Source organism: Peromyscus maniculatus, chromosome 17 (genome assembly GCF_049852395.1).
Source record: "Peromyscus maniculatus bairdii isolate BWxNUB_F1_BW_parent chromosome 17, HU_Pman_BW_mat_3.1, whole genome shotgun sequence".
Lineage (NCBI taxonomy): Eukaryota > Metazoa > Chordata > Mammalia > Rodentia > Cricetidae > Peromyscus > Peromyscus maniculatus.
In genome coordinates, this window is record NC_134868.1 from 19730873 (window position 1) to 19753719 (window position 22847).

At 37.9% G+C, this 22847-nt stretch overlaps 1 protein-coding gene and 1 long non-coding RNA gene across 2 annotated transcripts in view; one reads left to right on the forward strand and one right to left on the reverse strand.

Moving 5' to 3' along the window:
• Window positions 1–22847, reverse strand: part of Vegfc (vascular endothelial growth factor C) — a 103591-nt gene that overhangs the window by 40142 nt on the left and 40602 nt on the right. The gene's annotated exons all lie outside the window — the stretch shown is intronic.
• LOC121823379 (uncharacterized) lies at window positions 2686–5204 on the forward strand. The gene is made up of 2 exons (XR_006064803.2): window positions 2686–2899; window positions 5065–5204. It is a non-coding gene; the product is annotated as an uncharacterized LOC121823379 (long non-coding RNA).

Here is a 22847-nt window from a genome sequence, read left to right on the forward strand (position 1 = left end):
TTTTTTTTTTTTTTTGGTTTTTTTCGAGACAGGGTTTCTCTGTGTAGCTTTGCACCTTTCCTGGAACTCGCTTTGGAGACTAGGCTGGTCTCAAACTCACAGAGATCTGTCTGCCTCTGCCTCCCGAGTGCTGGGATTAAAGGCGTGCACCACCACGGCCCAGCCTCTCTTTCCTTCTATCACAAATTTCAACTACATTTTTTTTTTTTTTGGAAAAAAGTAAGATTTTGTGTTCTTTATTGCAAGAATCAGCAGGTCAAATGAAACACCCAGTGATTCACATATGGTATGTGCTAAGGATGATTATAGCTAACAGCGTTGGTAACAACACTAAACATCTAAGCACTCACTATATTAGGAGTATTCATTCTTATATAGCAAGGTCTACTTCAAAGCACTCTTCATTCTCAAGTTTTTCTTACAACCTGCACTCCGTGAAGTCTCACGTTTCTCAGTTATGTGTGCATGTTACTTAAAAATACACATTGCCTACCCAAAGACACATGCTTAATACAGTATCTGTCTAGGATCTGGGTTTTCTAGCATATCATATTTTGAGAAAGCCCATGCTCACAGCATAACACAACAGGAAGAACGTGTTCAGCGTAGATAGACGGACTTGTTTTGTAAATTTAGCCACCATATTTACTGTGTGCATGATCTTTAGGGTTCATTTCCTCAGGTGAAACATGAGGAAGCTATAAAATTTTAATGTGATCCTGTGAAATAAAGTATGTAAGCAGCCAGACACTTATTTATGGTTTCCTAATTTCTTTAAAATTTCTTTCCATATTAATGATGTTTTATTAGTTTCCTTTTATGGTTAAGCTTGAACCGAATTTATTATGCCAATCAATTTCATATAGATGATTGGTTTTCTTTGTCCAAGGCTTCCATTCACAAAGCAACATTAATTAATATTTTTATTCTTTTCACTTTATGATCCTGTATGTAGGGGAGTTAAGGACACCTATTTCTCCCTGTGGCAAGGCATGCTTAGCCTTTCCACAAAAGGTGAAATGTGCTCAAAATGATGAAATCCCTGAAGAGGTTCTAAGGTGCATCATTACCCCCACAAAGGGGCTTCTTTATTGGTAATCAGGGCCCATTTAATCCCATGAGGATGAAAAGTGGGGAGAAGAAAAGGTGATGATTACCTCAGACCAGAAGAACAATATTGCAACTGCTCATGGGATTTAAGGACAGCTTAAAAGTCTCAGGAATGAGAACCTAGCCTGGAGCTCTGGATCTTTAGTGGGTTTTTAAATGGTTCTTTGATGCCCACACTTTTAAGCAAGGTGTGGAAGTGATACCGACTCTTAACAGCTTCCTTGATTCCACCGGCTGTTCCATTTTAGCAAGGAGTCAGCTGAAAAGAGCTGAGACACTCTTAAGCATCATATAATCCAGAGGATTCAAGGATTTGCATGCCCGTTTCTCAAAACAACCGTAACACACACCAGGGCTTACATGGAAACATAACACATCTTACTCAAAAAGAAAAATTGTCTTCAAAGGCAGGCAAAATCCACATAAGAAATGTCCAGGATTAAAGTGAATGACAGTGGTAAGGGACACTGGGAGATACCCACACTTTTTTTCCAGCCCTACTGTGGCTACGCTTGAGATCCATGCTTTACTTATTTGTGTGAAACTAAAGGTGGCACATGTTTTCTCTTCTAAAGCATCCTGTATACTCCTGAAGATCCGGAAGCAGAACTGTGGTCTGTTACTTAATTTCTTAAAAATTATATATATAATATTATATATATATTGTAATGCCTCTTCAGCTGATATTTAGAAATCCTAATACATTTTAAGGTGTAGATAACAACAAAAATAATTATATCTGTCCACAAACAAAAATTATATCATGAGATATACCTTGAGAAGCTTATATTTCTAGTACTTAACCAATATCTTTGAAAAGAGAAGAGGACTGAGACATGTTAACTAGGCAGCCCCTACCTTTAATATTTTAAATAAACGACCAAAGAGAAAAGATCATGAAGTTACCATTTTCTACTGAATGACTACAGTGTGCCAAGGAATGTTCTAGGCATGTTATTCTGGAACAAAGTCTCTCCTTTAGTGCAGTGTTTAAGCTAGAAATCACATATGTTTATTTTGAGAGCTATGAATCCTAAATAGCAGCTTCCAAAATTTCTGCTTTTTGAGGAACTTGCAAATCTTAAGACATACCTGTTTTGTATAAGGCAATTCATTCCAGACAAATTCTCTGTAGTTTATGTGCTTGTGTCTAAAGGATTCCAGATTAGTTACTAAAGTGTCAGGGGGAGGAATTTGTTGCTATGAAACAATGTTGAGGAAAACAAAGTTGAATTATTTAACCAGAAGTACTGCATCTAAAAACATGAAACTTGCATTTTGCACTCTCACCAACTCATGAGTTGTTAAATTACTTTCTATGACTAAAACCTACTTCAGAACCTATTTCAGAGAGGCAGACTATCAATTTTTAATTGTCTTTTAAAAAATCTCTTTACTAGAGCTGAAGAGATGGCTCAGTGGTTGCAAGAGACCTCTGTCCTCCCAGAGGACCTAAGTTCAGTTCCCAACTCTCCCCACAGGGTAGCAAACTAATGCTTGTAACTATAGCTCAAAGGGTTCCAATACTCACTTCTAACCCTGATAGTGATGTAGTGGGCAACCATTCCAGCTTTGATCTGGAAGTTCCAACCCCCATTGAGGCTTCGGTAACTGTCACACCTACAAGGTGGAGCCAAGAGAGGACCCTGAAGACCAGAGATCCGATGGGCCGCCCTCTCTCTTGGTTCCTGGACTCTGGACACTAGAGGTAGACTGAGCAGAGTTCTCCAGAGAACACCGCCGGACTGTGCCACACCTTTCCCAGACCCTGTTGCCTATCCCTCCACTTGTGAGTTACCCCACAAAATAAACCTCCCTTTTAACTATGTGGAGTGGCCTTAATAGTTTCACCAATATAGCATTTACCCACATGTGGCGCGCGCGCGCGCGCACACACACACACACACACACACACACACACACACAAATGAATGAATGAACTGAATGAATCAATCAATGAAAGAATGAACAAATAAAATCCATTAACTCATCATCTTATATGATGACACTGTTTAGTCCACAGTTGTATTTTGCGTTTAGGAAGTGTGTGTGTGTGTGTGTGTGTGTGTGTGTGTGTGTGTGTGTGTGTAAGAGAGGGGGCAAGGGAGGGAGAAGAAGGGAAGGAGTGGGGAGAGAAAGAGGGAGAGACAGGGAGGGAGGGAGGGAGGGAGGGAGAGAGAGGGGGGGCGTAGCAGTTAGTGGTTAGAATATGCTGAAGCTACATACTTTTTAAGGAAGCTGGAAAAGGAACTATTACCGCTATCCCTAATTCATCATTAAGTTTGCCTGAGGTCAGTCCGCTTAGTGAGCTCTGGGAAACACTTACTTTGACAAGCCACACACACTTCCTTATCACCCCAGGATTCCCTAGATCCCTAACCGCTTACTTTAGGAACATCACTAAAGCCGGTTCCATTACTCAGTGTCAAGGTTGCTTTAGGCAATGTCTTCCCACAGTACACTTCTTCACCTCATGCATTGTGCGGTTGGAATTTCACAAGACTGACGGCAGGCGTGTCTTTGCAAATATGACTATTTGTACAGGAATATTAAGGAATGAAGCACTCCTTACTAACAGAAGATGAACATTTAAAAACAGATTCCCTGTTGTAATAAATATTTGCTGTAACTTTCCGAGTTCTAACAAACTAGAATTTAGACAAATGAGTATGGTGTTAAAAACTCAGTTGAACTTTAACACGGATGGACATTTCTACCTTTCTATAGGATAATGTAAGTAGATGAGTCAAAGTCTTTGTTAAATAAGAGAAGAGAACTATTGTGCTAATGAAATTTGCAACCAGTATTCATAATTTAAAGCTGAGATACTAGCTTAAGAATAATCGTAGGCCACATTTTATTTCCAGCTTAAAAAAATCTGACCTGTGAAGGTCAAGTTTAGAATTAAATATTTACATTCTACAGTGCTCTGTGCCAATAAGCAGAATTCATGTTTAACGTTTCACTAGAGGAAACTATCCATTTAATTGAACCAGAAAATTTCAAACACTGGACTCTCTACTCCTGTCTGCATTTAGCTTCCTGACCCTTCAAGATACAACCAAAACATTATGGAGCTCAGTTCACTTGATTTAGCTGGTAAAATTCCAAATTGAATATTTGCTAATATTTGTCAGGTACAGTTCTATATGACCAGTATATTTACCGAACTGGATTTGATTTTAAGATAACTGAAATGAATATTCTTTATTTATTCCTCTTGTCCGTAAGACTATGTTCCCAAGATATTATTTGACTTGGGAGTCCGGAGAAGGAGAAGGAGGGAGAGGAGCGGGGGAGGAGGAAGGAAGGAGGGAGAACAGAAGGGGGTTGAGGGGGTGAGAAGGGAGAAGGAAACAAGCTTATCTATCTAGCAGAAAAGCACGTCAATCATATTTGTTATATACATTCATTAATACAATTCATAGTATTGGATATTTAGGTGAAAGGGAGCTCCTTATGTCTCTGGAGGGGGAAACATTTCCCAACAGAAAACTCCAATAGAGAGGAGAAACTAGAACATGTACACCAAAGCCATGTCCACAAAACTAATATGGCACTACTGTCATCTATTTTTATTTGTTTTGAAAATGGGTTTTATTTTTTTTTTCAATTTGAGTGTATCGAGTGCTTTAATAATCTCAACTGTAACTAACTCATGCTGACAATGACTCTTCCTAGAGTGACTGTAACAAGCCATGGAGCCCTATCTAATTGGCCTCAGTGCTGGGTCTCCTCAACATTTCCTTCAGGAAACAAAATGTCATAGCTTAGATGCTGACAGTCTCTCACATGACCCTGTGAAGGTATTAGGCCCTAGGAGGATAACCACAGGAGGCATTAGTTAGAACATTTAAGTGGTGGGGTTCAGCGGGAGGTTCTTTGGGTTACTGAGGACATGCAGCTGAAGGAGACTGTGTGACCTTGACCCCTCCTTGCTCTCCTTTCCTCCAGGCTCATGGTGATTTAGAATTCGGCTTCATAAACCACTCCTGTCTTGGTGTGCTCCCTAAACATAGGCCTAGAAGCATGTGTTCATGGACTGGAATCATCGTAACTGTAAGACCAAAATAAACCTTTTTCCATTATAATTACCCCACTTACTTGATGCTGTGATGAAAATCTGACTAAAACAAATTTTTTCCCTACTAAGTCAGTTTCGAGAGAACCTCATCTCCTGTCATAGGTGATCACCTTGGGTATTTGATCAAATCGTACATTTCCCAGCATCTCCTGGATCATATCCGATCACCTCGGCTGACCTTGAGCAAGAATCCCATTTCCCAATCTTTCTTTCTTCCTCCTTTCAAGAAAACTAATCAAATGCTTCTCATTCTCCCCAGAGCCATTAACTCCACAGATGTGTGTATCACTTTTATCTTGTTGAAGCAACACTTAACTGTTCTTGTTATTGAGAGTTCTCTCTCTCTCTCTCTCTCTCTCTCTCTCTCTCTCTCTCTCTCTCTCTCTCTCTCTCTCTCTCCCCAGCATACAACCCTGCTGCTCTGATGAATTAAAAAATAAATAAACACAATAAATATAAGCATACAAAGAAAACATCAAGCAGATAAAAGTATCTTGAAGTCCCCATCCTTCTCCTCTCTCAGAACTTAATTAACAGTTTGAAAGGGCTCATGTGCCAGGTTCTTCCTTGTCAGCCCACAGCCAGCATTCCATCTGGGCTCTTCTCCCCAGCAGTCCACTGGAACTACCCCATAGGTCATTGCTCTGCTTTTCTATTAAAGCCATGTGTGTGTCTGCACCTCCTGGAGACCATATTTTTCTGCTATTTCCTCTCCATCAGTGTCTATTATTAGCCGGGACCTTTGCTTATTTCTCCTATACATAATCTCTCCAATTTGAGTACTAAAGGTTCAGAACTATTTTGCCTCCCATCATCTCACTTCCTTTTCTGAGAAAATGGAGATGTGTGCCTTCAGCCTAAACTTGTCATTAGACCTCTCAAGACACCACTCCTAGCATCTAACTTAGAATTCTCTAATTTCCCCTCAAAATCTTCTTCCCATATGCACAGAACTTACTAACCTGTATCTAATTCAAGAGTATGGAAATCAGATGTACTAGTTCACTCTTATTCAAAAATGAAATCTACCAGCCAGTCTTAAATGCTTAATTACTAAATTGTAACAATGTCATCCCTGTTTGCTCTGCAATGCTTGGTCAACACAACCATCACCTCTACCCGATTCATAGCATCATCCTCAAAATTGGTCTTAACACTTGCTTTCTAAATCTATGCAATTGACTCCATAAATCAGAGGGGTCCTTACCAATGCTCACTTAATGAAGCCACTTACCCAGCTCATCTGCTTAAGAAGCTCACCATCATATTTAAATATAATCCACCTGGCAACACTAAGTACTTGGATTGTCTGGCTCCTATTGAGGCCTCAGTTTTTCTCAACTGCCTATACCACCCTCTAAACCTCACTTTAGAACAGTGGCTCTCAATCTGTACATCGGGACCCCTTCAGCAAACCTTTATCTCCAAAAATAATATTTACATTATGATTCATTAACAGTAGCAAAATTACAGTTATGAAGTAGCAACGAAGATAACTTCATGGCAGGTGGTCACTACAACATTGAAGAACTGTATTAAAGGTTCACAACTTTAGGAAGGCTGAGAACCACTGCTTTAGAACTTTAGTGTTTTACAATCTTTAAGCTTATTTTAAGCAAATAACCTTGTCAAAGATCTCTTTTCTTTCATAGAACTAGATTCTCCTGTCACTACACATGGCTGGTACCTTCTCTTCACCAAAGGTCAACTTAAACGTCAAATTATCACTACAGACTTCCATCTGATGTAACTCTATATCCCGAGCCACAAATTTCCATTTTAGCCCGTTATTTCTTTCAAACCATCCATGGCGCCATGAAAACATCCTCACTCATGCTTTTCCTTATTTGTTCTCATTTACTCCCCTCCACACCTGATTTGTTGCTTCTGAGTGCCTCTTCTTTGCAGCACTCCCACAATGCAACGGGGTGCACATAAGCAGTCTCTCTTCATTTTTCATGTCATTACATAACATTGTGGTGACTGTCACAAAACCTTATAAAAGCAGCTAAAGGTAATTTATTTCAAATTTCATTAAAGGTGCTCCAAAAGTGACTGCTTCCCTAATGGTATTTAGAAGGCTTTCCTTTTTTAGTCTGAATCATGAATGAAGAAAATAAACAGGATTTCCTTCTTAGAGTGGGGATTGGAAGAATATGTGTGTTTCAGCCAAGTTCTTCACCATGTTAGCATTGTAACTCTCCAACTAGGCGAAGCAAAGCAAAGGATAATAAACACAGAAGTTTTATGGTTTTTTTAATATGATTTTTCAAATTTTTAAGTCAACTAAAATGTAATATGAATAGTTGACTGTTAGAAGAAGTTCTATAAGGGCCATTTAATATAATGCAAGAAATATTGATTTCATGTCTTTCCAAAAGGCGTGAAATCTCAAGTCAGAGACAATGACGAGATCACCTGTCTATACCCGTGCTGTATATAGGGTCCTACTGGATTGTCATTCGTGCCGGGTCCACGCCTCTTACGGGCTAACTGACTACTGCTACTCATATGAAACTAACCCCATTTCACCCGAATCACAGTCCTAGTATAAGAGAAAATGAAGGTGACACACATGGAAGAATAAAGGTGGTTGCAAAAGTCCTCGTGTGGAAATCTACTAAACAGGGCTGTGGAAAGGGTTCCGAGGTAGGAACGCTTGCTCTGCAGCCACGAGGGCATGGGGTCCTGAGTTCTGATGCCCAGAAGCCACATTAAAAAAAAAAGCATGGCAAAGTTGTGTGTGCTTGTAACCTCAGCACTGGGAGGGAAATGAACAGGCAGATCTTTAAAGTTCCCTCAACTAGACAACCAGGCTCAAACTGTGAGCAGGTTCAGTAAGAGACCTTGTGTCAAGGAAGGAAGCAGTAGAGAAAGACACCTATAGTTTTGTTCTCTGCATGTGCATATCCAGGCTGCACAGACCAGTACAGTTATAGCATGTACCACATCCAAGTACATCCTCCAATACAGTGGTACCAAATTTAAAAAGTAAACCATAAGGTAAAATTGGGAGTGGGGGCTTTGAACTCAGTGTTGGTGAAGAGTCATTTGTATTTGTATAGCGTTTGCCTTGTGGAGATAAAATATCAATGACAGAACTCTTTCTAATGTGTTGACTCTTGTGCAAGTCTTACATAAGCAATGACAGTCATAGGCCTTGAAAAAGACAAAGTGATGTCATGCAATGTCTTCAAATCTTGTAATAGTTCTCTATCAGTTAGTCATTGTCTTAAAACATTTGCTGCACTATGAGCTAAGATAAGAGCTAAGAGCAGGTGAATTATAAGTGAGAAATTAGGGGCTTGCCATGCAATTATGGGGATCAAGTTTATACTTCAGAACCCATGTAAAATGATAGGTGCACTGGCATGTGCTTATAATTTGAGGACTAGGGGCTGGTCAGTGGATGGAAACAGGAAGATGTGTGTGTGTGTGTGTGTGTGTGTGTGTGTGTGTGTGTGTGTGTGTGTGTGTGTCTTTGTTTCTGTATGTGTGTGGCGGGGGGATTCTGGCCAGCCCACTTAGGCAAATTGATGAGTGCCAGGTTCTCTAGGAGACATTGCTTCAAAATATGGATGAAAATGAGGTTCCGCATGAGATCTGAGTCAAGGCAGTAAGATAGGGAGCAACACAGAAAGTCACTTCTGGCATACAAATGACTGCACACACACGCATGCGCACCACAAGCACATGTGCCTATACCTACACAAACAAGCAAATGAAATGTGTGAGCAAATAACTGAAAGTGGAAAATTAATCTCTCAGCATCTAATAAAACATGGCAGGCTGAATGCAGGCTTACAGCTTGGATTTGCTCCAAATCTACTAAAATAGGAGTAGTATGTCATAATCACAGAGATAAAAAGAAAGGAAGTCATGACACATGTAAGAGAGTACAATTTTTTAAGACGGCTTACCCAGAGAGAAAAAGCTGAACAGATGTGCTTATTGATAAGAACGAATATATGAAGCATGGGATTAAAACTCCACATATATAGATCTATTAATACACTAGCTGCTTTGCAAAAATGGAAGTGATGAGATAAGAGAATGAATTGGTGAACCGACTGAAGTTTAGTTAAAGGTTGCTTTCATATTTCTGAGTTACCCCATCAAGCCAACCCAGTTTTCAAATCCTACCTGGAACCTAGAGATTCATTCTGTGGGGACGCCAAAACTCAGGTCCTGCTTAAATACGTGAGATGAAACTACAACACTTACAGCACCAAATGCAATCTCCTCTTTGGAACTTTGGGCTCAATGAAACTCTGACATGACATCAAAAGCAGAACTTTTGAAAATAAGAATAAGTTGGATTAACCAAAATTACAGTTCTGGTCCTCAATGGAAAACATTAAGAAAAACAAAAACAATCCAACCAACAAACAAAAGAAAAACAAAGCAGTTCAGCTAATATAGGCACTTGCCTCCAAGCCCGAAGATCTAAGTTCAGTAATGGAAATGCACATGACAGAAGAAGAGAACTAACTGGTCCACAAATCTCCCTGACTTGCACAACTGAGCCCCTGCCTCCCTCTCTCACCCAAATGCGTGCACACACACACACACACACACACACACACACACACACGATAAATGAATAAATATACTAAAAATTTAAAGACAATTCAAGACAAACTAAAATTATGAATAAAATAATTATGCATCATATATCTGATAAAGAATTTCTCGTGAATATATGAATTTTTCCAAATAACCTTGTTTAAAAAATAGAATACTTGAACAGATGTTTAAACAAAACTATATTCAAATACTTGATTTAAAAAGTGATAAAAGAGCAAAAATTAAATGGGAACAATCTAAATAAGTGTAAAAGTATCAGAAAAGTGTATTTGAACATTTATGTGTGTTTACAAGTATGTATTACCTACTCATTATCACTTATAAAATATCTATGTAGAAATGGTCACCTAATATCTAGCCATATAATTTCATAATAATAATTTTAATAAAGAATTAAATATCATAATAACTTACTTTTCAATTAAGCAAAATTTTTAATAAATATACTTTGAAATATTCAACCATGCTTTTTTTGTTTTACTTTAAACGATTAGGAAATCAAACAATCTAATTTTTTAAAAGTCATCTATGGCTGGAATCAGTTCTTTCTTTGAAAGAGAAAAGGTACCTTTTAAGGCTTGTCTTTTACTTTTAAACTATTCATTTATTTACTTGACTATTTACTTGGCTAGCCTTGCAAATCTGGTTTTAACCCTCTTGCATTTTAAAGTACCCATTGTATTTTGCCCATTTTATATTGGTTCTCTCCCAGGCAGCATCTTCCTTTCCTTCATGTTCTTCTTTCTGTCATTTTTAAAATAGTATGTATTTTGAATTTACCCTGATGATTCTTGGAATCTGCTTATTCTCAATCTGTTGAGAACTTTCTCCCCCTTCCTGTATACTGTTCTCTCTTCTCATGGAGCCTTTTCTGTAGCCTTAAAGCTAACCAAACATTTTTCTTCTAACACTTACTTCTTATTATTATTTGTCTAAACCAGGATTTAAGCATAAATAAAAACTTGAATTCAGTCAATCACATGGCTATGAATTTTTAAACATCATTCCTCTTTCATCGTTTTTATTAACACCTTTAGCATCAAAAATGGGATCCCTGCTGGTTACTTCACCACAGTGTTAGTTATTGCATGTTTTTTACAATTAAAAATGGTTTTATTTTAGATACACAGAGTACAGTTAATAAAATAACAACAGTATTGAGTAATTTATATTTGGAACAGAAAAATATGTGCAACATTTTGAATGTGGGTCATTTAACTGTTCTATCATTTATGATTTTTTCTAAAAAGGAAGAACAGAAGAAAAGAGGAAAAAGGTGTAAATTAGCATATGTTACACTGAACTTCTTTAAAAAATTTTCAGCACTTGGTATTTTGGACAGAGGCTTTTGGAAGAAATTTGTCCAGAAATAAAATTCCTATTTTTTTTTCTTTATTTGGAATTATAGGAAGAGTTCAGCATAGAAAGGAAATGATGAAGCCCCGAGTTTAATAGTTTAAAAACAGGCCTCTGAACATGGCATCTTTTTACAGGAACTGCGTGGTTTACATTGTGTTCAAGGGGACTTAGTATTGACTTTCCAGTGTGAGGAGAGATTGGACCAGCAGCCAATAAATACCACTGTAAAGAGATGCCTGGCCTCTGAGCGTTTTCAAATTCACCATTTAGAAAGACCATGGAATTGTTTTAGTATGGTGTGGAAAAAATATTTAAAGTGGGTCTCATTAAATTGGCACATATACATAGCCTTGTTATAAAACCTACAACACCAAAGGCTTTAGAAACCAATCCACCTTAACTGAAATGGAGGTATCATTAGACCAAAAAAAAAAAAAATGGTTTTATAGTCACTGCTTACTGCTAGAGAGAAAGCATCTTTTGTCTGTGGAGATAAACACATTAATTTTTATTAGCAGAAAATTCTTCAAGTGCTCCAAGTCTAAGCTTTTATTTAATAATAAGAATATTTTAGAGAAAACAAAAACTATACCTAATACAAGAATACAAAATTAAATGATTGAATGATTTGGACAACAACTTTGAATTACCCTGCTTTGAAACTACAGAGTTCACCCACAAATTACACATACTTACATAATGATGTCACCAATGATATCTACAGCTCAGTTTAACAGTTTTCTTTGGCTTACAATTAAAAATCACATTTGTTCTGTGCACTAAAAATAGACGCAAAGAGAATAGTCTTTAGATATACCCATTGTTTCTTGGCCATTTGGATAACATCAAGTGTTGAACTGGCCTGAGCATATAATTTATCTTTCACTGACAGCTGTGGAAATTGAGTAAGTTATTTAGTTCTTTGTGCCCTGATTACTTCTGTTCTAAAGAGTCTGTAATACTGCCTCATGAATTGCTGTGATGATTTAAAAAGATGTGTTGGTAGAATTTAGTATAATCCTTGGGACACATAATAAGCATTAAGTAAATATTAAATAATTTTCTCTCCAATGTCTGCCAAGAATTTTAAAATTTAAATGTATACACATACATGGAATGAAAGACTTGCATATAATCATTCATTTCAATGGAAATATTTATTATATTTATTTTAAATATTTCTTTTGTAAAATTACTATTTTATAACCATTTAGATGCTTTTCATATTCCTAAATGTGCTCACCAAATAACAAATACAGAGAGACAAACAAAACTGCAAAATAAATATTTATCAGTGAGCTACTTACACAGAGAAGCATGTCTGATATTATGTTTAAGGATGCCATTTAAAATAACGATCTCCTGGTTCCACAATTTTAAGAATACTTAAACAAAATATCTAATGTATTAATGCGTATTTATTTTAAGTGGTTATGCAAAACTGGAACTCTTCACAAAATGAATGGTAACAATAATTTAAGAGACCACCCACTTGGGCTCATTAAGTAGTAAACATTCTAAAGGCAATTGTAAACCACTAAGAAAATTAGTTAATTGAAACAACAGAGATTATATAATAAGTTTGTGCAAAAAAAATCTTATAATTATTCAATTCACATAAAGAGTTATATTTGAAAGGCAAGTTTAGATTTAACCCAGAATTTATTCAAATAAAAAAGTTATTTGGGGGTTCATAGAAATTTGAAAAAAATCTTTAATTGATTAAAATGAAGGATACATATTTCAATAATAGTTAATGTTTTGAACAGACCCATTGTAAGAAGAGTCTAGTTGCATGACTTTATGGGGTTTTAGTTTGTCAAATAAAACCTGCATTAGAAAACCACATCCATGCTTTCAATTTTATCATGTTTCAACCTTAGTGCTACTTCAGAATTATAGATGGTTTCAATTTCAATTTATATGACTATTAAATTTGCTTTGACATATATTTCTATTTTTTATAAGTTGTAAATGAAGAACGCAATAAATGAGGAGAATTATGTGTTACTAACTTTAAGAGGCATTATGCCATTTTCTTGTGTGGCTGAATAAAGGTTGTTTGGTTACAACCATGTCAACAACGTATCAAGTAAAAAGTCAATGCTATGTGATTTCTGCTCAAAATGCTAGGATACAGCCAAAGCCCAGTGGAGCATACTCAGATCTTGGGTGAAAAGAGAAGACTCACAAGTTTGAGGCTAGCCTGATCTACATAGTGACTTTCAGGTTCAGTGTGGCCTCACAGAAAGACTGTTTCAAAAAGGAAATACGTGTGAAGACTCACAGTAGTCAGGAAACTCAGAGGAGCCCCTGGGGGACGGTGGTAAGGTGGGGAAGATGGAACACAGTGATATAAAGGATTAAAGGGGAATAATGGAAAGGGAAGGGTTAAATGGTGTAAGGGATAGAGGGCCTGGTAGAGGAGGGGATGAACACGGGAAGTGATGAATAACACTAAAAAGTTTCTGAAAAACCACAGAAGTTTCCTAAAACATAAACATACACATATAAAAGAGTTTCAATTCACTTACCCTACAGTGGATAACAATGCCCTACTAGACACCACAGACTACAAAATAAAATGCACAATGCTGGAGATGGGCTGCCTCTACTAGAGTCATTGGCCAGTGAGGCCCTAACAACCCCCAGATAGTACAGCCTCTTGTTATTACTCTTCCTTACACTCCAGACTCTACTTGAGTCATAGAACATGGATAAATCAAACTGGTGTTGAAATGGGAACTCCATCCTCCTGGCTAGCTTTCAAAGTGCTGGGAGATGTTAATACACACTATCAGAGGAGAAAAGTGACCCATAGTCTCCAGCTGTGAACTCTGGGAGCTGCAATAATAGAGGCTTGGCAAGATATGACCAGTGGTACAACAGTGACGTGAATGTGAGGGAGGGTACCAAGCTACTTCCTGATTATACTTAAGGTCCACTTCCCCAAAGAGCCTGGCACCATTATCTGGACTAAGAACCTGGGGCTAGGCAGGTCATAGGCTCTAGGAGAGAACCTATTACTGTTACTCTGCTAACAGGACACGGTGTTAAATGTACTCCTGATGACTTCTCTTTATACCCATAGATTAGTATAGCCCTCATACCTCATCAAAGAAGCTTCTTTTTTCAGCAGATGGCATTTAACAGGGAGACCCACAACTCATCGAAGTGCATGGAATAACTGACTATGGAGGGTTCAGCCCTAAATGAGACACCGAGACTCAGAAATCATCATAAAAGAGTAGATTAAAAAAAAAAAAAAAAAGAGCAAGAGGTGGTAACTGACTAGAAGGAAATGCTGTTCTCCTGAAACAACAGGGTAAGTGGCACACTTGAAGTTGTGACAGCATGCACAAGACCCGTGCAAGCTCAAGCCAAATAAAATCCCAGAACAGAAAGAGGAGAAGGTCTTTAGGACCTGCAGCTGATGAGTCATTAGGCCATGGATAGTCGCTGGGAGACAGAGTCAGTTTTCTTTAAGGGCACAGACCCTGGTATGGAAGAGACTCCAATACATGACCACACACCTGAGTACACAGCCAGAACTAATTGAACTGGATGGGTTTTTAGAGTGAAGCTAGAAGGCTGGGTAGGTATGGAAAAGAAGGTGGATCCATGAGGTGTAGGAGGATGGAAGTAAATACGATCAAAGTACAGTGTATAAACTTCTCGAAGAATTCATAAAATAATTACTTCTATCTAAAGAGTCAAATACCAGGCTTTAAAAGACAAAATTTTAAAACAAACAAACCAAAGCAGCCATAAGCGCTAATATAATAAGCCAGGCAAAAGACAGCAATAAACTACAACTTGTCATCAGGAATATTTTGAAATCATTTAAGAAATAAAATAATTACTCAGTTGACGCTTTCTTCATGCCAATCTAATGGGAAATTATACTTTGAAATTCTGGAAATATGCAATGAACAAGTTGGCCACAGTGAAGTCTGTATGGAGCCTTCTCTGGGTCAAAATTCAAACTAAACTAAATTGAAAGTATGGAGAGTTTAATATTAGATCTGGAGGCTGAGTACTCATCCAGTGAGCACAAGACTCCGGGTCTCCTCTCCAGAACCACAAAAACAGAAAAATAAAAACCAAGAACAATGTCAATCATAGTATCACCTTCTGAGACACATCATATAACATTTAAGTGCTGTCTTTTCGGGTTCCACCTATCTTTGGCACTTGATCTTTTATTTATAGCTTGATACAGCAAGGCTAGTTTCCCAAGAAGTCAGTCTCCAGCTCATTCCATACACAGGGGGACAACCAAGAAGGTCCGCTTGATGCTCCACTTGGTTCTTTGGGAGTTTTGTGGCAGAGGCTGTAAAGTCAGTCAGGTTAGGAGCATGCCCAAAGCATGAGCTCAAGATTGTTCGAGAACATGGAAGAAAAAACCTTCAATTTGTTCTCACATAGGCGCTTGGATAAAACTCTGCCTTGCTGAATAAAACAAATATTTATTAGATTTATAGATGATTCTGGTTATCTGTATAGATGGCATCATCCAGGCATTTCAGACTAACAAAATAACTGCTACAGAGAAAAAACTGAATACACCAATTACCTAAGCAAAGGTAGATCATCTTCGTCGAGAGCTCAGGCATTTAGTTTTCATTGTGTATTAAGCAGTTCTTTTGTGAGACTGGAACTGAATTAACACTCAGGGGTTGAAACAAGTGTCTTGGCAATCAAGGTAAATAGCAAGTACTCAACAAATGCATGCTTGTATTTTAGTGATTAACCTATCAATTGATGAGGTTGAAAAGAATTGTTCAAATCTGATTAAAGAAAGAAAAAGGAAAAAAATAATGAAAAAAGGGAAATCAAGCTAAAGGATGCTTTACATTCTAAATTTGCAATGTCATCATCCAGTATTTCCTGCACAATCTATCGTCTTGGTCACCTGAATATCCACGTCCTTATTTTCAGATTAAGAGCTCTGGCTTGTTTGTTTGTCTTTCTATTAAACCATTGTTTTCTAGTAACATTATGTAACATATGGAGAGTTGCGTTCAATTGACTTTAAGGCCTAATATTGGAGCAAGAAAAAAAAGTGCTTGCACTAATTCCAAATGATTTAATTGTCAGAATAATGGCTTGGCTTATGTAAATCACTTCCGTGCCCCAGGCAGTGGCAGCTGTGTAATCGGCTGTGATGAAGATTGTATTGGGAGACGGCACAGGCACATTAAAGCTGGAGAAATCTGGGCTGGAGAGTCCACTTTGGGGCTTGATTTATCTGCTGTGGTTATCTTTAGTATCATAGCCATTGGGAAACTGCCAGAAGCTACTGAAATATGCTGTGTATGTGGTACCTCAGATTCTTAGTTCCTAATTTAAAGCTAATAGAGTACACAGTGTTCTATACAATCTACAATATATTATGCTGTGGCTAATAAAAAAAAGATAAAGTATAACCTTTGCTTGGAAAGCCATTTAATGCATGTCATAAATTAAAATGTTTGTTTTGAGTATTGCTGAATGGATTGTTCATTAGAAAGAAAACACTCTGGACTGAAACCAAGATTTACTCAAAAGAAGGAAAAGCAAATTATATCTATCCACGCTATGCAGTGCCTTGGCATTTGCCATGTTTAGAAAGAAACACTGAATGGTACACCATTAAAACAATTACCTCTACTCATTTCTTTCTCTTCTGCTTCCTTCTACATGGTACCTGTGTATGACTTGGGAGGAATATCAAGGGTTTGGAATTACATCCATCTTAATTCAGACCCCACGTCTTAGACCAGTCTTAAATCTATGCTCAAATACTATGAACAATCATTTTAAAGCTCAGCTTTATCATATTTAAATGGGCCTCACCACAAAAATCTTTTGGGCAATGCTAAGGACTGAAACGCGTGGTACTCAGAATGGTGAATCACTACGGCCACCCATTCACTCAGGCATAACTTTTAAGTTGTAAAACTATGAACAGCAACTCTCCTCCCAGTCAGTTCTGTGCAAATCTCTCTGAGATTTGCAATGTAATATTTGCCCACAATGATGCAAAAGGCCGAGTATTAATCTCATGTTACGAAATAATTACTTGCCTAGCACTGAACCAGAGTATGAATACAACAGGTGCATAGCATCTCCTAATTTGAGACCGGAGCAATACTGAATTACCATGATGGCCACCGAGATGAGTCAAGCTCCGAGGGGGGCCCGGTGAGTGCTGGCTCAGTGGCACAGGAGGAACTGGACTCTGAAAGCCAGATATACTCCGCAAAAGAAGAGAAACCCAGGGGAGCCAGGGGAGTGACTGGGTGGAAGGGAACAGCAAAGGTAGACAGAGCAGTTCTGCTGAGCACCATGGGGGATCCTCCCTGTACATTCCAATGTGGCATTCCCTGGGTCTGCTGTTCTCCTTGAAATGAATGAAGGCAGAGCAGTTAATTTTCAAAACATCCACTTTTATGTTGATAATACACAGCAGTCAGAATATTGGGGACAAGAAAATCCCTATTCAAGTATGCGGCCTCAGATTGGGTGTTTTGCTCATTAATAAGAATCGATATCCAATAAAAATTGTACAACAGAATCATAAAATATGGTTAAGTGACTAAAACTCTTGTAATGACAACAGATTTAAGATATGGTTCTTCATGTACAATTACGTGATTGTTATATATAAATTATATGCAAAATGTAAAAACTGTTTTATCATATACGTTAAGAACGCCTATTTTAATCACATATATAAGTGCTATGTATATAACAGTATATATAATAATGCTTTTATAGATAGACACCAAAAAACATGTCTGATGATATTGATTATAAATAACTGGCTTAAAAGTCCCCAGTGAAAATCAAGGCTAGTTTACCTATTTTGCACATAGAATTATGACTATATTGAGGCACTTAATGATGTATGCTATTTATTGAATTTTAAAACATTTATTCTACAAGCTAAAAAATATAACCTTTCCAAATTCTTCACAATATCCCCAATAAAGTAAATGTGGGATAAATACCATTTAACCTAAGGTCGCAAAATCTCCATCCTACACTTAATTTTGTTTATAATGAAGTTCACACAAACGTATCAAAGTTCTGATTTCCAAAAGCTCTAGTCTTCCTTCTAAAAAAGGAAACTAGCCACAGGTATGGAATTGTAACTGATAGAAGCTGTGCTGTTCTGTTTGTTTGGTTCGGCTATGTCAGGGTTGATTTGGCTTTGGTGCTGAACTCATGGCTTTGTTTCATGCTAAGCACATGATAATTCTAAACCATATTCCCAGTCTGTTACTGTATTTCAAAGGCCATAGTCATATATTCCCAAATGCTCCACCCGACTCAAAACTTTTCATGTTTACAACATTAACAAAACTTGAATCTGGGAAAAGGCCCATTCTGAGAATGAAATGTCTCCTTGTGTTGACCATGTTTGACTGCAGTTAATCTTGCACACTGATTCTTGAAAACCCGCTGGCTGACCATGAAGTCACTGGCCATGAAATTATTTTTATGAAGGCGATTGTGGCTCATTATCACGTGCAGTGATCTGGGCTCAATCACCAGTGCCAAAAAACAAAACAGAAAAACAAAGCCAACTGCATTGTTTGTTTATCAGCTGCCACTTCATAAATGTAGTTTATTGTTCATGGGGCCTTTGACCAAGGAAGTTTGTACTAGAAGGTACAGGCTGATCTGAGTGTCTGCAGAAGCCTGGACAGCTAGCACACATTTGAAAAAGGAAAGTACCTTATTTTCTTATAAATCCTGCAATGCTCATGACTAAAATTTCATTATGACATGAGAATACTCTTCTCTTAAATTAAAACAAAAATAAATGACTTCGTTCTTTTGGAAACTCTAGGTCCAAATGAGAGGTAATAGAATTAATAACTCTAAGTGCAAAGTTCAGTGAAAAATGCCCTCAGGACTTCCAGACATGCTATAGCATTCAGCAGCTGAGCTGTCAGCAGGCATAGCGTAACATGGCAAACATAATTATCATCTTTAGAGATATGAATATTTTTTATTGTTTTTCTTGACTAGAGTCAGGGCTGCCTATTAATACATGATTATTTTATGCACTTCAAGCTGGAAAATGTCAGAATATATAAGATGAAGTCGAAGTTTAAAGAGAAGTTATGTTCTAAGTCGGTGACTAAGCTGTAGAGAAAAACACAGACTCTCTTCCGTGATGATTCTCCTCTGGAGCCTGAACTACCCACGCTCTCTGACGTTAGTGGCGCAATTCCGAAATGGCCTTTTATCTCGAGCTGCAGTGTGCCCCTGGAGAACTTCTGTCTGAGTGGACAGTTTCTGACAAGCTTCCTCCACCCACCTGATGAAACAAAGTACAGATTAAGACAGTGACAGAAGGCCCTGGGTCATACCCTAGCCACTTATCCTCATTTACGTCTGAATGTCACTGCTTCCTTGAGTACTGAAGACATTTTATCATTTCTGCTGTGAGTCATCCAGTTGCCCAACTACTTGTCTTCAGAACCACTGCTGCCACCTTCACCCTGACAGTTACTCTAAAACCTGTGATAAACGTGAGCACACACAATCACAAACACACGCTGTTTAAAGTATAAGTTCGGGCCCCTCTCTTTTAACTCTGACTTATGAGTCTTAGACAGGTTGGTGGGCAAGCGTTCCATGTGACACGAGTCTCGACAACATTCACTATGTAGTGCGCTCTACTGGAATCTGCCAACAACTGTGGGTTATTTGTAGGCTCTGCTGCCAGCCTAGGGAAATGTCAGATCTAGTTCCAGGGACAATCATGTCAACTAGTCTCAATAAATGTACACACAACCTAAATAACTTTGTTTATCAGGGAGGGAGTCACGGGAAACAGAGTGGAAAGAGTTCCAAATTTATCACAAGCCATAAATATGAGGTCCTGCTAAAGCTCTGTCATGGCCTGTAGTAGAATCATTTTAAGGTGTGTTACTTTTGCTTATGTTGCATCTGTTTAACTCTGTGAAGCTGTGTTACTGTGCCTGTCTAAAACACCTGATAGTCTAATAAAGAACTGGCCAATAGCAAGGAAGGAGAAAGGATAGGCGGGGCTGGCAGGTAGAGAGACTATATAGAAGAAGAAATGTGGAACAAGAGAGGAGGAGCCAGAGAAGGAGGAGGACATCAGAGGTCAGCCACCCAGCTACACAACCAGCAATGGAGTAAGATTTACAGAAGTAAGAGAACGGGAAAATCCCAGAGACAAAAGATAGATGGGATAATTTAAGGAAAGCTGGCAAAAAACTAAGCCAAGCTAAAGCCAGGCACTCATAATTAAGAATAAGACTTGCATGTGATTTATTTGAGCAAAAACCTCCAACAACAATGGCCTACTTGGGTATGACCTAGGCCCTTGACAAACACAGTATGGTGTCCAATTGCAATTGCTGTGTTTCAAGACAAGGGGATAACAATTGCAGCAAGTCGGGCTGTCTACTGTATTATTAATGGCACTGTGAGGATACATACGCAGCATAGAAAACATAAACAGAAGATGTAACATCATTTTGCATGCACTCACTGTGATGACCTGCAGAAGACATGTTTTCAATTACTCAGTTTATACAATCAGAGACAGTGTACAAAGACAAAACATTGGTTCAATGTAAGAAATGGTTTCCTGAGATGCAGTGCTTTCTAATCTGGGAGTTTTCAGGAATGTAAGGTGGAGGGGTGAGAACAACATATCAGAAGGTAAGTAACTTGTGAGAGGCAGTAAGGAAGGTATCTGGCCGGTGAGTTTTTATTTATTAGTGCCTTTTTTTTTTGTTTAGTTTTGTTTTTTTCACCATTTAAATGTGACAAGCAGGGTGCACAAAAATATCTTCTGCCTGCTTTAGATAAACCTGTGCTGTCCATTCTCTGCCTATACTCCATCTAGGGGGAGGGAAAATTAATCCCTGCCAGGATAATAATGTCTGCCTTTTGGGAAACTATTTACTAAGAAAAACACAGGATACACTAATACCGGGATGTAAGAAGCAAAGGAGGGGGAAAGAGAAGGGAGAGGTGAGGAAGGACAAAAAGGGATGAAGAGAAGCAAGGTTTTGTGCCTTAGGTCTAGAACACCAGGAGCCTCCCAGATGATTGTGTTGTTTTTATTAGCTTCCTGTACTGTATCGTACATGATATAGTCCTTACCAAATACTTTCAAAATTGTAACCCTCCTCTTCATAAGTCTTCCATTATCTTGTTTGAGTTCGTTACATTTTGGAAAGTTGTCCTAGTTAGTTATGGCATATGTGTAAAACCCAAGAGCCCAATAACATGTGGGTGTTTAATCCCGTGAATTCCAGTGTACGGTAAGTAACCATGGGGAAGCTGGTTGGTCATGTTAAAAATTCCCAATATCAGAGAAAGAACATGAACCATCACTGGAATTCTAAGCAATCCCAGAAATTATCAAAGGTCACCCCATGCATTAGTTATTCATGGAGACTCACAAAAGGAAAGCAGATGCCAGATGTTGATAAACTCCTGTTTTCTGAGTTTATTAACCAGATGCAGAAATTTACTTACTGCCTGAGTGCTTAGATACCATGGAGATATGCACTTTATAAAAATGCAGATAGCTAAATGGCCTCACTTGACTATTCATGATGCCGCGTGACAGTGTATACAGAACAAGGGGCAGGCTTCTGCTTCATGTTCCCATTTACATAATGCAACGCTTTGACATCATGGAAATAGATCATGGGATCGTATCCTGTTACATCATGCATAAGGTTTAGCCATGTGGTTTATATAAGCATTGAAAACAGAAGCATGGGGAAATGAGACGCACTTATAGACAAATCATGATAGATGCAAACTGAAGGTACAAACTGAAAAATGCTCTCCTCTGGTAGGGCTGTGTGTAGAAAATGAATTGATTAGAATTATTTGCTGATGTCGGTGGGTTTTTTTTGAATAATTAAAAACAGTATGATAAAGGCAAAAGTAAATGAGCTAAAAATGAATACATTATTTTTAAAGAAATACCACAATCAGTCTTCATTCAAAAAGATAAAGAATGTGATTGCAAAGCCAGTGTCAGAAGCAAAGAGTAGATGCCTTAAGTATATAAGTATATCATATATGTAACAATCAAGGTGTGCTTCATTAAACAGATTTTAGAAGGAAGCAGTTTGGGCATAGCAATAATTATGTGCTTCGATAAATCTTGAATTTACACTAATATTTTTAAGGTTTTTGTTTGTATGTCTAGCTATGTGGATTTATGTACACCACATGTAGGTGTCTGCAGAGGCCAGACAGATCTCGCAGAACTAAGGATGTAGGCACTTGTGAGCCACCCTGTGTCAGTCCTGGGAACTGACCTCAGGTCTTCTGCAAGAGCTGTAAGTGCTACACTAATATTTTCAAAGTCTTCAACAAAAATAAAAATCAATATATTAAATAAACTGAGATTGGCAAAGCCATTTAAGATATGCACAGGGTCATTTAGTGTGCATATCAGTATTCCTAAAAATTTTACCATTTATCAAGACTGTATTAAACTAGCTCTGTATTGACCCCACACTTTAGGCATCATTATCCTGTGATGACATCTACAACATTTCTTTTAAGGTGAGAGAAAATCTTTCTGTACTTTATAAATAGGTCATGAGTAACAACTGTGGAGGTAAAGGATAATCACCATAATGAATGGCAAAGCAAACCAACCCAGAAGGGCAATGAGCAAATCTTGAAGAGATAGAGGGTACAA